The sequence below is a fragment of the Petromyzon marinus genome, chromosome 37, assembly GCF_048934315.1.
Source record: "Petromyzon marinus isolate PM22_M1 ecotype Great Lakes invasive population chromosome 37, UKy_Petmar_22M1.pri1.0, whole genome shotgun sequence".
NCBI lineage: Eukaryota > Metazoa > Chordata > Hyperoartia > Petromyzontiformes > Petromyzontidae > Petromyzon > Petromyzon marinus.
In genome coordinates this window covers 6,256,380-6,268,897 of record NC_133703.1, presented here as the reverse complement: position 1 = coordinate 6,268,897, position 12,518 = coordinate 6,256,380, and positions in this window count along the sequence as shown.

The window sequence follows — 12,518 nt, the reverse complement described above, 5'->3', positions numbered from 1 at the left end:
AGTTCTTGCAAGCTAAGCTTGAGTCAGTCTCTCTCATTAAGGCCACATGGCCACACAGTGTCTCTTTAGTTCATGCAAGGTAAGCTGGAGTCAGTCTCTCTCATTAAGGTCACATGGGCACACTGTGTCTCTTAGTTCTTGCAAGCTAAGCTGGAGTCAGTCTCTCTCATTAAGGCCACATGGCCACACTGTGTCTCTTAGTTCTTGCAAGTTAAGCTGGAATCAGTCTCTCTCATTAAGGCCACATGGCCACACTGTGTCTCTTAGTTCTTGCAAGCTAAGCTTGAGTCAGTCTCTCTCATTAAGGCCACATGGCCACACAGTGTCTCTTAGTTCTTGCAAGCTAAGCTGGAGTCAGTCTCTCTCATTAAGGTCACATGGTCACACTGTGTCTCTTAGTTCTTGCAAGCTAAGCTGGAGTCAGTCTCTCTCATTAAGGCCACATGGCCACACTGTGTCTCTTAGTTCTTGCAAGCTAAGCTGGAATCAGTCTCTCTCATTAAGGCCACATGGCCACACAGTGTCTCTTAGTTCTTGCAAGCTAAGCTGGAGTGAGTCTCTCTCATTAAGGCCACATGGCCACACTGTGTCTCTTAGTTCTTGCAAGCTAAGCTTGAGTCAGTCTCTCTCATTAAGGCCACATGGCCACACAGTGTCTCTTAGTTCTTGCAAGGTAAGCTGGAGTCAGTCTCTCTCATTAAGGTCACATGGGCACACTGTGTCTCTTAGTTCTTGCAAGCTAAGCTGGAGTCAGTCTCTCTCATTAAGGCCACATGGCCACACTGTCTCTTAGTTCTTGCAAGCTAAGCTGGAATGAGTCTCTCTCATTAAGGCCACATGGCCACACTGTGTCTCTTAGTTCTTGCAAGCTAAGCTGGAGTGAGTCTCTCTCATTAAGGCCACATGGCCACACACTGTCTCTTAGTTCTTGCAAGCTAAGCTGGAGTGAGTCTCTCATTAAGGCCACATGGCCACACTGTGTTTCTTAGTTCTTGCAAGCTAAGCTGGAGTGAGTCTCTCTCATTAAGGCCACATGGCCACACAGTGTCTCTTAGTTCTTGCAAGCTAAGCTGGAATCAGTCTCTCTCATTAAGGCCACATGGCCACACAGTGTCTCTTAGTTCTTGCAAGCTAAGCTGGAGTGAGTCTCTCTCATTAAGGCCACATGGCCACACTGTGTCTCTTAGTTCTTGCAAGCTAAGCTTGAGTCAGTCTCTCTCATTAAGGCCACATGGCCACACAGTGTCTCTTAGTTCTTGCAAGGTAAGCTGGAGTCAGTCTCTCTCATTAAGGTCACATGGGCACACTGTGTCTCTTAGTTCTTGCAAGCTAAGCTGGAGTCAGTCTCTCTCATTAAGGCCACATGGCCACACTGTCTCTTAGTTCTTGCAAGCTAAGCTGGAATGAGTCTCTCTCATTAAGGCCACATGGCCACACTGTGTCTCTTAGTTCTTGCAAGCTAAGCTGGAGTGAGTCTCTCTCATTAAGGCCACATGGCCACACACTGTCTCTTAGTTCTTGCAAGCTAAGCTGGAGTGAGTCTCTCATTAAGGCCACATGGCCACACTGTGTTTCTTAGTTCTTGCAAGCTAAGCTGGAGTGAGTCTCTCTCATTAAGGCCACATGGCCACACAGTGTCTCTTAGTTCTTGCAAGCTAAGCTGGAGTGAGTCTCTCTCATTAAAGCCACATGGCCACACTGTGTCTCTTAGTTCTTGCAAGCTAAGCTTGAGTCAGTCTCTCTCATTAAGGCCACATGGCCACACAGTGTCTCTTAGTTCTTGCAAGCTAAGCTGGAGTCAGTCTCTCTCATTAAGGCCACATGGCCACACTGTGTCGCTTAGTTCTTGCAAGTTAAGCTGGAATCAGTCTCTCTCATTAAGGCCACATGGCCACACTGTGTCTCTTAGTTCTTGCAAGCTAAGCTGGAGGCAGTCTCTCTCATTAAGGCCACATGGCCACACTGTGTCTCTTAGTTCTTGCAAGCTAAGCTGGAGTCAGTCTCTCTCATTAAGGCTACATGGCCACACTGTCTCTTAGTTCTTGCAAGGTAAGCTGGAGTCAGTCTCTCTCATTAAGGCCACATGGTCACACTGTCTCTTAGTTCTTGCAAGCTAAGCTGGAATCAGTCTCTCTCATTAAGGCCACATGGCCACACTGTGTCTCTTAGTTCTTGCAAGCTAAGCTGGAGTGAGTCTCTCTCATTAAGGCCACATGGCCACACTGCGTCGCTTTGTTCCTGCAAGTTAAGCTGGAATCAGTCTCTCTCATTAAGGCCACATGGCCACACTGTCTCTTAGTTCTTGCAAGCTAAGCTGGAGGCAGTCTCTCTCATTAAGGCCACATGGCCACACTGTCTCTCTTAGTTCTTGCAAGCTAAGCTGGAGTCAATCTCTCTCATTAAGGCTACATGGCCACACTGTCTCTTAGTTCTTGCAAGCTAAGCTGGAGTGAGTCTCTCATTAAGGCCACATGGCCACACTGTGTCTCTTAGTTCTTGCAAGCTAAGCTGGAGTGAGTCTCTCTCATTAAGGCCACATGGCCACACAGTGTCTGTTAGTTCTTGCAAGCTAAGCTGGAGTGAGTCTCTCTCATTAAGGCCACATGGCCACACTGTGTCTCTTAGTTCTTGCAAGCTAAGCTTGAGTCAGTCTCTCTCATTAAGGCCACATGGCCACACAGTGTCTCTTAGTTCTTGCAAGGTAAGCTGGAGTCAGTCTCTCTCATTAAGGTCACATGGTCACACTGTGTCTCTTAGTTCTTGCAAGCTAAGCTGGAGTCAGTCTCTCTCATTAAGGCCACATGGCCACACTGTCTCTTAGTTCTTGCAAGCTAAGCTGGAATGAGTCTCTCTCATTAAGGCCACATGGCCACACTGTGTCTCTTAGTTCTTGCAAGCTAAGCTGGAGTGAGTCTCTCTCATTAAGGCCACATGGCCACACACTGTCTCTTAGTTCTTGCAAGCTAAGCTGGAGTGAGTCTCTCATTAAGGCCACATGGCCACACTGTGTTTCTTAGTTCTTGCAAGCTAAGCTGGAGTCAGTCTCTCTCATTAAGGCCACATGGCCACACTGTCTCTTAGTTTTTGCAAGCTAAGCTGGAGTGAGTCTCTCTCATTAAGACCACATGGCCACACAGTGTCTCTTAGTTCTTGCAAGCTAAGCTGGAGTGAATCTCTCTCATTAAGGCCACATGGCCACACTGTGTCTCTTAGTTCTTGCAAGCTAAGCTTGAGTCAGTCTCTCTCATTAAGGCCACATGGCCACACAGTGTCTCTTAGTTCTTGCAAGGTAAGCTGGAGTCAGTCTCTCTCATTAAGGTCACATGGGCACACTGTGTCTCTTAGTTCTTGCAAGCTAAGCTGGAGTCAGTCTCTCTCATTAAGGCCACATGGCCACACTGTCTCTTAGTTCTTGCAAGCTAAGCTGGAATCAGTCTCTCTCATTAAGGCCACATGGCCACACTGTGTCTCTTAGTTCTTGCAAGCTAAGCTGGAGTGAGTCTCTCTCATTAAGGCCACATGGCCACACAGTGTCTCTTAGTTCTTGCAAGCTAAGCTGGAGTGAGTCTCTCTCATTAAGGCCACATGGCCACACTGTGTCTCTTAGTTCTTGCAAGCTAAGCTTGAGTCAGTCTCTCTCATTAAGGCCACATGGCCACACAGTGTCTCTTTAGTTCATGCAAGGTAAGCTGGAGTCAGTCTCTCTCATTAAGGTCACATGGGCACACTGTGTCTCTTAGTTCTTGCAAGCTAAGCTGGAGTCAGTCTCTCTCATTAAGGCCACATGGCCACACTGTGTCTCTTAGTTCTTGCAAGTTAAGCTGGAATCAGTCTCTCTCATTAAGGCCACATGGCCACACTGTGTCTCTTAGTTCTTGCAAGCTAAGCTTGAGTCAGTCTCTCTCATTAAGGCCACATGGCCACACAGTGTCTCTTAGTTCTTGCAAGCTAAGCTGGAGTCAGTCTCTCTCATTAAGGTCACATGGTCACACTGTGTCTCTTAGTTCTTGCAAGCTAAGCTGGAGTCAGTCTCTCTCATTAAGGCCACATGGCCACACTGTGTCTCTTAGTTCTTGCAAGCTAAGCTGGAATCAGTCTCTCTCATTAAGGCCACATGGCCACACAGTGTCTCTTAGTTCTTGCAAGCTAAGCTGGAGTGAGTCTCTCTCATTAAGGCCGCATGGCCACACTGTGTCTCTTAGTTCTTGCAAGCTAAGCTTGAGTCAGTCTCTCTCATTAAGGCCACATGGCCACACAGTGTCTCTTAGTTCTTGCAAGGTAAGCTGGAGTCAGTCTCTCTCATTAAGGTCACATGGGCACACTGTGTCTCTTAGTTCTTGCAAGCTAAGCTGGAGTCAGTCTCTCTCATTAAGGCCACATGGCCACACTGTCTCTTAGTTCTTGCAAGCTAAGCTGGAATGAGTCTCTCTCATTAAGGCCACATGGCCACACTGTGTCTCTTAGTTCTTGCAAGCTAAGCTGGAGTGAGTCTCTCTCATTAAGGCCACATGGCCACACACTGTCTCTTAGTTCTTGCAAGCTAAGCTGGAGTGAGTCTCTCATTAAGGCCACATGGCCACACTGTGTTTCTTAGTTCTTGCAAGCTAAGCTGGAGTGAGTCTCTCTCATTAAGGCCACATGGCCACACAGTGTCTCTTAGTTCTTGCAAGCTAAGCTGGAGTGAGTCTCTCTCATTAAAGCCACATGGCCACACTGTGTCTCTTAGTTCTTGCAAGCTAAGCTTGAGTCAGTCTCTCTCATTAAGGCCACATGGCCACACAGTGTCTCTTAGTTCTTGCAAGCTAAGCTGGAGTCAGTCTCTCTCATTAAGGCCACATGGCCACACTGTGTCGCTTAGTTCTTGCAAGTTAAGCTGGAATCAGTCTCTCTCATTAAGGCCACATGGCCACACTGTGTCTCTTAGTTCTTGCAAGCTAAGCTGGAGGCAGTCTCTCTCATTAAGGCCACATGGCCACACTGTGTCTCTTAGTTCTTGCAAGCTAAGCTGGAGTCAGTTTCTCTCATTAAGGCTACATGGCCACACTGTCTCTTAGTTCTTGCAAGGTAAGCTGGAGTCAGTCTCTCTCATTAAGGCCACATGGTCACACTGTCTCTTAGTTCTTGCAAGCTAAGCTGGAATCAGTCTCTCTCATTAAGGCCACATGGCCACACTGTGTCTCTTAGTTCTTGCAAGCTAAGCTGGAGTGAGTCTCTCTCATTAAGGCCACATGGCCACACTGCGTCGCTTTGTTCCTGCAAGTTAAGCTGGAATCAGTCTCTCTCATTAAGGCCACATGGCCACACTGTCTCTTAGTTCTTGCAAGCTAAGCTGGAGGCAGTCTCTCTCATTAAGGCCACATGGCCACACTGTCTCTCTTAGTTCTTGCAAGCTAAGCTGGAGTCAGTCTCTCTCATTAAGGCTACATGGCCACACTGTCTCTTAGTTCTTGCAAGCTAAGCTGGAGTGAGTCTCTCATTAAGGCCACATGGCCACACTGTGTCTCTTAGTTCTTGCAAGCTAAGCTGGAGTGAGTCTCTCTCATTAAGGCCACATGGCCACACAGTGTCTGTTAGTTCTTGCAAGCTAAGCTGGAGTGAGTCTCTCTCATTAAGGCCACATGGCCACACTGTGTCTCTTAGTTCTTGCAAGCTAAGCTTGAGTCAGTCTCTCTCATTAAGGCCACATGGCCACACAGTGTCTCTTAGTTCTTGCAAGCTAAGCTGGAGTCAGTCTCTCTCATTAAGGTCACATGGTCACACTGTGTCTCTTAGTTCTTGCAAGCTAAGCTGGAGTCAGTCTCTCTCATTAAGGCCACATGGCCACACTGTGTCTCTTAGTTCTTGCAAGCTAAGCTGGATTCAGTCTCTCTCATTAAGGCCACATGGCCACACTGTGTCTCTTAGTTCTTGCAAGCTAAGCTGGAGTGAGTCTCTCTCATTAAGGCCACATGGCCACACTGTGTCTCTTAGTTCTTGCAAGCTAAGCTTGAGTCAGTCTCTCTCATTAAGGCCACATGGCCACACAGTGTCTCTTAGTTCTTGCAAGGTAAGCTGGAGTCAGTCTCTCTCATTAAGGTCACATGGGCACACTGTGTCTCTTAATTCTTGCAAGCTAAGCTGGAGTCAGTCTCTCTCATTAAGGCCACATGGCCACACTGTCGCTTAGTTCTTGCAAGTTAAGCTGGAATCAGTCTCTCTCATTAAGGCCACATGGCCACACTGTGTCTCTTAGTTCTTGCAAGCTAAGCTGGAGTCAGTCTCTCTCATTAAGGCCACATGGCCACACTGTGTCTCTTAGTTCTTGCAAGCTAAGCTGGAGTCAGTCTCTCTCATTAAGGCTACATGGCCACACTGTCTCTTAGTTCTTGCAAGCTAAGCTGGAGTGAGTCTCTCATTAAGGCCACATGGCCACACTGTGTCTCTTAGTTCTTGCAAGCTAAGCTGGAGTCAGTCTTTCTCATTAAGGCCACATGGCCACACTGTGTCTCTTAGTTCTTGCAAGCTAAGTTGGAGTCAGTCTCTTTCATTAAGGCCACATGGCCACACTGAGTCTCTTAGTTCTTGCAAGCTAAGCTGGATTGAGTCTCTCATTAAGGCCACATGGCCACACAGTGTCTCTTAGTTCTTGCAAGCTAAGCTGGAGTGAGTCTCTCTCATTAAGGCCACATGGCCACACTGTGTCTCTTAGTTCTTGCAAGCTAAGCTTGAGTCAGTCTCTCTCATTAAGGCCACATGGCCACACAGTGTCTCTTAGTTCTTGCAAGCTAAGCTGGAGTCAGTCTCTCTCATTAAGGTCACATGGTCACACTGTGTCTCTTAGTTCTTGCAAGCTAAGCTGGAGTCAGTCTCTCTCATTAAGGCCACATGGCCACACTGTGTCTCTTAGTTCTTGCAAGCTAAGCTGGAATCAGTCTCTCTCATTAAGGCCACATGGCCACACTGTCTCTTAGTTCTTGCAAGCTAAGCTGGAGTCAGTCTCTCTCATTAAGGCCACATGGCCACACTGTGTCTCTTAGTTCTTGCAAGCTAAGCTGGAGTGAGTCTCTCTCATTAAGGCTACATAGCCACACTGTCTCTTAGTTCTTGCAAGCTAAGCTGGAGTGAGTCTCTCATTAAGGCCACATGGCCACACTGTGTCTCTTAGTTCTTGCAAGGTAAGCTGGAGTCAGTCTCTCTCATTAAGGCCACATGGCCACACTGTGTCTCTTAGTTCTTGCAAGCTAAGCTGGAATCAGTCTCTCTCATTAAGGCCACATGGCCACACTGTGTCTCTTAGTTCTTGCAAGCTAAGCTGGAGTCAGTCTCTCTCATTAAGGCCACATGGCCACACTGTGTCTCTAAGTTCTTGCAACCTAAGCTGGAGTCAGTCTCTCTCATTAAGCCTACATGGCCACACTGTCTCTTAGTTCTTGCAACCTAAGCTGGAGTGAGTCTCTCATTAAGGCCACATGGCCACACTGTCTCTTAGTTCTTGCAAGCTAAGCTGGAGTGAGTCTCTCTCATTAAGGCCACATGGCCACACTGTGTCTCTTAGTTCTTGCAAGCTAAGCTGGAGTCAGTCTCTCTCATTAAGGCTACATGGCCACACTGTCTCTTAGTTCTTGCAAGCTAAGCTGGAGTCAGTCTCTCTCATTAAGGCCACATGGCCACACTGTCTCTTAGTTCTTGCAAGCTAAGCTGGAATCAGTCTCTCTCATTAAGGCCACATGGCCACACTGTGTCTCTTAGTTCTTGCAAGCTAAGCCGGAGTGAGTCTCTCTCATTAAGGCCACATGGCCACACAGTGTCTCTTAGTTCTTGCAAGGTAAGCTGGAGTCAGTCTCTCTCATTAAGGTCACATGGGCACACTGTGTCTCTTAATTCTTGCAAGCTAAGCTGGAGTCAGTCTCATTAAGGCCACATGGCCACACTGTGTCGCTTTGTTCCTGCAAGTTAAGCTGGAATCAGTCTCTCTCATTAAGGCCACATGGCCACACTGTCTCTTAGTTCTTGCAAGCTAAGCTGGAGGCAGTCTCTCTCATTAAGGCCACATGGCCACACTGTGTCTCTTAGTTCTTGCAAGCTAAGCTGGAGTCAGTCTCTCTCATTAAGGCTACATGGCCACACTGTCTCTTAGTTCTTGCAAGCTAAGCTGGAGTGAGTCTCTCATTAAGGCCACATGGCCACACTGTGTCTCTTAGTTCTTGCAAGCTAAGCTGGAGTGAGTCTCTCTCATTAAGGCCACATGGCCACACAGTGTCTCTTAGTTCTTGCAAGCTAAGCTGGAGTGAGTCTCTCTCATTAAGGCCACATGGCCACACTGTGTCTCTTAGTTCTTGCAAGCTAAGCTGGAATCAGTCTCTCTCATTAAGGCCACATGGCCACACAGTGTCTCTTAGTTCTTGCAAGCTAAGCTGGAGTCAGTCTCTCTCATTAAGGTCACATGGTCACACTGTGTCTCTTAGTTCTTGCAAGCTAAGCTGGAGTCAGTCTCTCTCATTAAGGCCACATGGCCACACTGTGTCTCTTAGTTCTTGCAAGCTAAGCTGGATTCAGTCTCTCTCATTAAGGCCACATGGCCACACTGTGTCTCTTAGTTCTTGCAAGCTAAGCTGGAGTGAGTCTCTCTCATTAAGGCCACATGGCCACACTGTGTCTCTTTTAGTTCTTGCAAGCTCAGCTTGAGTCAGTCTCTCTCATTAAGGCCACATGGCCACACAGTGTCTCTTAGTTCTTGCAAGGTAAGCTGGAGTCAGTCTCTCTCATTAAGGTCACATGGGCACACTGTGTCTCTTAATTCTTGCAAGCTAAGCTGGAATCAGTCTCTCTCATTAAGGCCACATGGCCACACTGTGTCGCTTAGTTCTTGCAAGTTAAGCTGGAATCAGTCTCTCTCATTAAGGCCACATGGCCACACTGTGTCTCTTAGTTCTTGCAAGCTAAGCTGGAGTCAGTCTCTCTCATTAAGGCCACATGGCCACACTGTGTCTCTTAGTTCTTGCAAGCTAAGCTGGAGTCAGTCTCTCTCATTAAGGCTACATGGCCACACTGTCTCTTAGTTCTTGCAAGCTAAGCTGGAGTGAGTCTCTCATTAAGGCCACATGGCCACACTGTGTCTCTTAGTTCTTGCAAGCTAAGCTGGAGTCAGTCTCTCTCATTAAGGCCACATGGCCACACTGTGTCTCTTAGTTCTTGCAAGCTAAGTTGGAGTCAGTCTCTCTCATTAAGGCCACATGGGCACACTGTGTCTCTTAATTCTTGCAAGCTAAGCTGGAGTCAGTCTCATTAAGGCCACATGGCCACACTGTGTCGCTTTGTTCCTGCAAGTTAAGCTGGAATCAGTCTCTCTCATTAAGGCCACATGGCCACACTGTCTCTTAGTTCTTGCAAGCTAAGCTGGAGGCAGTCTCTCTCATTAAGGCCACATGGCCACACTGTGTCTCTTAGTTCTTGCAAGCTAAGCTGGAGTCAGTCTCTCTCATTAAGGCTACATGGCCACACTGTCTCTTAGTTCTTGCAAGCTAAGCTGGAGTGAGTCTCTCATTAAGGCCACATGGCCACACTGTGTCTCTTAGTTCTTGCAAGCTAAGCTGGAGTGAGTCTCTCTCATTAAGGCCACATGGCCACACAGTGTCTCTTAGTTCTTGCAAGCTAAGCTGGAGTGAGTCTCTCTCATTAAGGCCACATGGCCACACTGTGTCTCTTAGTTCTTGCAAGCTAAGCTTGAGTCAGTCTCTCTCATTAAGGCCACATGGCCACACAGTGTCTCTTAGTTCTTGCAAGCTAAGCTGGAGTCAGTCTCTCTCATTAAGGTCACATGGTCACACTGTGTCTCTTAGTTCTTGCAAGCTAAGCTGGAGTCAGTCTCTCTCATTAAGGCCACATGGCCACACTGTGTCTCTTAGTTCTTGCAAGCTAAGCTGGATTCAGTCTCTCTCATTAAGGCCACATGGCCACACTGTGTCTCTTAGTTCTTGCAAGCTAAGCTGGAGTGAGTCTCTCTCATTAAGGCCACATGGCCACACTGTGTCTCTTTTAGTTCTTGCAAGCTCAGCTTGAGTCAGTCTCTCTCATTAAGGCCACATGGCCACACAGTGTCTCTTAGTTCTTGCAAGGTAAGCTGGAGTCAGTCTCTCTCATTAAGGTCACATGGGCACACTGTGTCTCTTAATTCTTGCAAGCTAAGCTGGAATCAGTCTCTCTCATTAAGGCCACATGGCCACACTGTGTCGCTTAGTTCTTGCAAGTTAAGCTGGAATCAGTCTCTCTCATTAAGGCCACATGGCCACTCTGTGTCTCTTAGTTCTTGCAAGCTAAGCTGGAGTCAGTCTCTCTCATTAAGGCCACATGGCCACACTGTGTCTCTTAGTTCTTGCAAGCTAAGCTGGAGTCAGTCTCTCTCATTAAGGCTACATGGCCACACTGTCTCTTAGTTCTTGCAAGCTAAGCTGGAGTGAGTCTCTCATTAAGGCCACATGGCCACACTGTGTCTCTTAGTTCTTGCAAGCTAAGCTGGAGTCAGTCTCTCTCATTAAGGCCACATGGCCACACTGTGTCTCTTAGTTCTTGCAAGCTAAGTTGGAGTCAGTCTCTCTCATTAAGGCCACATGGCCACACTGAGTCTCTTAGTTCTTGCAAGCTAAGCTGGAGTGAGTCTCTCATTAAGGCCACATGGCCACACAGTGTCTCTTAGTTCTTGCAAGCTAAGCTGGAGTGAGTCTCTCTCATTAAGGCCACATGGCCACACTGTGTCTCTTAGTTCTTGCAAGCTAAGCTTGAGTCAGTCTCACTCATTAAGGCCACATGGCCACACAGTGTCTCTTAGTTCTTGCAAGCTAAGCTGGAGTCAGTCTCTCTCATTAAGGTCACATGGTCACACTGTGTCTCTTAGTTCTTGCAAGCTAAGCTGGAGTCAGTCTCTCATTAAGGCCACATGGCCACACTGTGTCTCTTAGTTCTTGCAAGCTAAGCTGGAGTGAGTCTCTCTCATTAAGGCCACATGGCCACACAGTGTCTGTTAGTTCTTGCAAGCTAAGCTGGAGTGAGTCTCTCTCATTAAGGCCACATGGCCACACTGTGTCTCTTAGTTCTTGCAAGCTAAGCTTGAGTCAGTCTCTCTCATTAAGGCCACATGGCCACACAGTGTCTCTTAGTTCTTGCAAGCTAAGCTGGAGTCAGTCTCTCTCATTAAGGTCACATGGTCACACTGTGTCTCTTAGTTCTTGCAAGCTAAGCTGGAGTCAGTCTCTCTCATTAAGGCCACATGGCCACACTGTGTCTCTTAGTTCTTGCAAGCTAAGCTGGATTCAGTCTCTCTCATTAAGGCCACATGGCCACACTGTGTCTCTTAGTTCTTGCAAGCTAAGCTGGAGTGAGTCTCTCTCATTAAGGCCACATGGCCACACTGTGTCTCTTTTAGTTCTTGCAAGCTCAGCTTGAGTCAGTCTCTCTCATTAAGGCCACATGGCCACACAGTGTCTCTTAGTTCTTGCAAGGTAAGCTGGAGTCAGTCTCTCTCATTAAGGTCACATGGGCACACTGTGTCTCTTAATTCTTGCAAGCTAAGCTGGAATCAGTCTCTCTCATTAAGGCCACATGGCCACACTGTGTCGCTTAGTTCTTGCAAGTTAAGCTGGAATCAGTCTCTCTCATTAAGGCCACATGGCCACACTGTGTCTCTTAGTTCTTGCAAGCTAAGCTGGAGTCAGTCTCTCTCATTAAGGCCACATGGCCACACTGTGTCTCTTAGTTCTTGCAAGCTAAGCTGGAGTCAGTCTCTCTCATTAAGGCTACATGGCCACACTGTCTCTTAGTTCTTGCAAGCTAAGCTGGAGTGAGTCTCTCATTAAGGCCACATGGCCACACTGTGTCTCTTAGTTCTTGCAAGCTAAGCTGGAGTCAGTCTCTCTCATTAAGGCCACATGGCCACACTGTGTCTCTTAGTTCTTGCAAGCTAAGTTGGAGTCAGTCTCTCTCATTAAGGCCACATGGCCACACTGAGTCTCTTAGTTCTTGCAAGCTAAGCTGGAGTGAGTCTCTCATTAAGGCCACATGGCCACACAGTGTCTCTTAGTTCTTGCAAGCTAAGCTGGAGTGAGTCTCTCTCATTAAGGCCACATGGCCACACTGTGTCTCTTAGTTCTTGCAAGCTAAGCTTGAGTCAGTCTCTCTCATTAAGGCCACATGGCCACACAGTGTCTCTTAGTTCTTGCAAGCTAAGCTGGAGTCAGTCTCTCTCATTAAGGTCACATGGTCACACTGTGTCTCTTAGTTCTTGCAAGCTAAGCTGGAGTCAGTCTCTCATTAAGGCCACATGGCCACACTGTGTCTCTTAGTTCTTGCAAGCTAAGCTGGAGTGAGTCTCTCTCATTAAGGCCACATGGCCACACAGTGTCTGTTAGTTCTTGCAAGCTAAGCTGGAGTGAGTCTCTCTCATTAAGGCCACATGGCCACACTGTGTCTCTTAGTTCTTGCAAGCTAAGCTTGAGTCAGTCTCTCTCATTAAGGCCACATGGCCACACAGTGTCTCTTAGTTCTTG